This window comes from Hakea prostrata, chromosome 2, assembly GCF_041222555.1.
Source record: "Hakea prostrata isolate BN-2017 chromosome 2, UWA_Hpros_2, whole genome shotgun sequence".
Taxonomy (NCBI): Eukaryota; Viridiplantae; Streptophyta; class Magnoliopsida; order Proteales; family Proteaceae; genus Hakea; species Hakea prostrata.
This window is the reverse complement of record NC_142601.1, coordinates 37410893-37415046: the sequence shown is the minus strand read 5'-3', so window position 1 is coordinate 37415046 and position 4154 is coordinate 37410893. Positions and strand designations below refer to the sequence as shown.

General features: G+C 37.3%; 1 non-coding gene across 1 annotated transcript; it reads left to right on the top strand.

Annotated features, from left to right (window-relative positions):
• Positions 1-1058: 1058 nt before the first annotated feature.
• Positions 1059-1165, top strand: LOC149024295 (small nucleolar RNA R71). Its single transcript, XR_016171912.1, has one exon. It is a non-coding gene; the product is annotated as a small nucleolar RNA R71 (small nucleolar RNA).
• Positions 1166-4154: the final 2989 nt, after the last annotated feature.

The window sequence follows — 4154 nt, the reverse complement described above, 5'->3', positions numbered from 1 at the left end:
GTAGGACCCTCTACAATCGGAATGTGCAACCCCTTACAAGGAAATTGATGGGAAATACTCACAGGTGGTGTTTCTTTACTAGGCTTGTGTGCATCATTGCCAGTCTCATGGGTCAAATCAACCTCTTCTCGACTCTCAAGATCAATGGGCAATGGCTTAGGAGTAGGCAAAGGTGCATAATATTCCTTCCCATTGCGTGTCACAACCTAGACTGCTTGGACTTGTTCTTTCCTAGACCCAATTTGATGATTAGGGTTACCTATTGGTTGACTAGGTAACTGACCAACCTCCCTCCTACTGATGGCATCAGCTAGTTGACCAAGTTGAGTTTCTAATTTGTTAATGGATTGAGGGAATGCAACAATTGAGTGTTTTGCTCTAAGCCACTAAGTGCTTTTAGTACCTTATCCTCAAATGATGAATTATGTGAGGGTTGTGAAGATGATGGTTGCTCATTCCTATAGGCATTTTGGTGCATATTAAATGGAGGTGGCCTATAAGGTATTTGATTAGAGGGATTGGGCATTGAGTTTCGCCATGAAAAATTGGGGTGGTTTCGCCATCCTGGGTTGTAGGCATTGGAATATGGATCATTGCCCAATTTAGAGACTCCTTGGGCCAAATGTGTATGCTCCTTAGCAAACTCAGGGTATTGTGTAGCCAAATAGTAGTCAGTGACATGATGGGATAGGCTAGAACATAAAGCACATGCTTCAATATGATTAGGTGGCGAAGAACTTGTAGGAAGTGGAGATGGGGTTTGTTGTCCTAATGACAAGAGATAATCCAATTTCTTAGATAGCAAGTCAACCTTAGCACTCATCTCAACTGTAGGATTGATCTCATAGAGACCGCTCCTCTTTGGTTGCCCAATGGATGGAATCTCAATCCTAGCTGCTGAAGCATGATGTTGGGAGTTTTCACTAAGGGTCTCAAAAAGTTCCCATGCCTCATTCTCATTCTTGTGCATGAAAGTCCCACCACAAGAAGAATCAACCATTTGCCTATGTCGGTCTCGAAGGCCATCATAAAAACATTGAACCAATTGCCATTTAGGAATAGCATGGTGGGGGCACTTTCTAAGTAATTCTTTTAGTCTTTCCCAAGCCTCATGAAATTGTTCTCCTTCTTGTTGGGAGAAACTCATTATCGCTCTCCTAATGCTATTGGTACGGCCAATGGGGAAGAACTTTTTAAGGAACTCCTGTTGCATTTCTACCCAAGTGGAAATTTTAACATTGTCCAAAAAATGAAGCCAATGCTTAGCTTTATCTTTAAGGGAGAATGGGAAAAGAAGTAACCTTAAAGCATCAACTGAGAGGTTTTGAATTTTAACCGTGGATGACACCTCTAAAAACTCATCTAAGTGCTTATAAGGCTCTTCATTGGCAAGTCCATAAAAAGATGGTAGCATTTGAATCACACTAGATTTGATCTCATATTGAGCCGCCTCTATGTTAGGCAATTTAATACAAGAAACCGGAGTATATATCGTAGGAATGAAATGCTCACTCAAGGGCCTCATTGGAGGCTCATAGTTTGCCATGGTTCTTTGCCTTCTAAGGTTGGCCAAAGTCTCTTCTAACTCTAAGTCAAGTGGAGTCAACTCAGGGTTTAGGGACCGACGACCATGCATACACACAGAAGAATAAAAAAAAAGAATAAGATAAATAAGTAAAATTAAAAGAAAATAACTATAGCAAAAGGGAGAGTTTAGGACGTACCTGAAACGCAATCCACGTGATCTTTCGAACAAAAGTTACACATGTGGGATCTGAGGGATGGGGATTTTTAAAAATTAACCTAAACAACCCAATCTAATGCAATTATTACAATTGAAAAGTCATAAATACAATTATATCTAAGAAAGAAAAGATAACAACCTAAACTAATTATCGAATCGCTATTCTTGCAGTTACCTACAAAACAAAAGAAAAAGAGATTAGTTAAATAAGCAAAGAAAAATTAAAAATTAAAAACACTAAAATTACTCTAAAAATTATGCCTAATTGACAAAAATCAATCCTAGCAACCGTGCTTTGGTTCCCCGGCAACAGCGCCAAAATTTGATCGTGTCGCTAACCAATCAAAAATAAAATCCTATACTAATCTAGCAAGCAGAAAGTACGGAGTCGAACTATGGGGAACTAAAAGGCTAAGTTACTAAGATTGAATTCAACAAAACTAATTTAAACTAAATCTATTAATTAATGCAAAAACGTTAACTATGAGTATGTGAAGATCTTTGGGATTTCGAATCCCCAATGCTTTTCCCTAATCGATATAACTCTACACTTCAAAGTAAATTAGGGATGGTCTTCCTAGATATGCCCTATCTTCACAAGATTATCGTCCTTCGCGGAAGCTTGGCACGCTTAGTTTGTTGAGTTATAGAACATCTTTGGCCAAACTCAAACACAATCAACTAGAAGATATAGAACAATCAATTTAATGAAATAAGCATGGTTCATCTACATCCCAAAGCAAAGGAACTAGCTACTCATTATTACAAAGTTCATAAGAAAAATAAAAATGAAACATAGGGAGAGAGAGAGATGTGGTCTTCTTCTTCAGCAATGAGAGAGATGAGAGCCACATTCGTCGTCTTCTTTTCTGTGGTTGGCTTCTCTTTTATGTCTCCCGCACACAATGAATCCCCTCTCTTTACCCGTCGATTTGACCTTTATTCTTTCGGAATTTGGAAAAACTCAAAACTGGAAAGTTGTAGATATTTTCAATATCGTTTCATAGCATCTTGAATCATCAAAATCCAAGCTCATACGAGAGAGATATGCCCAAAATACTGAAGGTAGGTCTGTTTACCCGATTTTCAGATTTATTACCAATTTTGTTCCTTAGACCTCCACCTATTTCCAATTTGGCTAAGATCTCACTTTTCATGATTTCTTGAGCAGCAAGATTGAATGCCATGATTTAAAATCCACCAATATCTTATATATTTGCCAACTTTACTCTATATTATCTCTAATATCCAAAATCTCCTTATTCCTGAAAAATACACAAAAATACTCAATTAGATCTCTTTAATTAAATAAGTATGGGGGAATTAAATCAAATAAATAATGGTAAATGCATGCTTATCAGTATGACAACCAATGATTCGGGAAAGCGTCGATGGGCATCTTCGGAGAACATCCCATACTATTCCCTCTGACGTCCAAGGACAGAAGTGTCAAAAGGACACTTCCCAATCTCAAACCATACCTAGTCAAACACATTCTCAGATCAGTCATGACATACACAACCAACAATTTATCATATAAAAGAGAATGTAAAAGCATAATCCGATCAAGCAGTAATAATATCTCATATAATTGAATAATGAAAAGAATACATAAACAAGTGCTATTGTACTTACAGTAGTACATCAGAAGTATAAAGTACAAGATCGGTAAGCAAACTCATAGTTTCAAAAAGTAGAAATCAGAGAGTATGCGATCTATGTTATTATGAAATAACTGTCCTTACCTTGATTATCGCCAAAGATAATCCAAAGATCAAAGAGAGCAACTCCAAACTTAGCAAATAAACTCCTAACAATCATAGATACAACATTAGGAAAGATGCCTAAAAGATCAGAGAGCAAACCAATCAAACAGAGCGAAAATCGAAGCTACTGACATCATTGGTCAAGTGCTTGGTAGACTGGCCCAGTCAACCAAGCGAGTCAGTATGGAAAAGCAAAAACTAATTTGGTCATAACTTCTTCGTTTGAGTCGGATTGATCCGAAATTCGAAGGGGAACTTCCTAGGATGTATTAGAATCATATAGGAAGATAAAATCATCAAGTCATGGTCAAAATATGGGTTCTTGATTTAACCCAAGAAATTAGGGTTTCAACCTTTATGGTTCCCATAAAAAGGTTATGATCACAGAATGAAAGGGAATGATTGCTATCAAGAAAATAACAAGAAATCATAGAATAATCAAGTTTAGATTAACATAAATATTGCCCATGAGGTTTCCTCGCATGGGAGGTTACCAAAGGTTTTCCAGAAATCAAACAAGGGTCAGGGTTTCAAGAAATTTATTCGGCTAGGGTTAAGATCATGACGATGATCATAGATCTCAAAGAATAGAATGAGATCATGGAATAGATGGTTGCAAGGATGCAACATCTTCTTCCTGATCT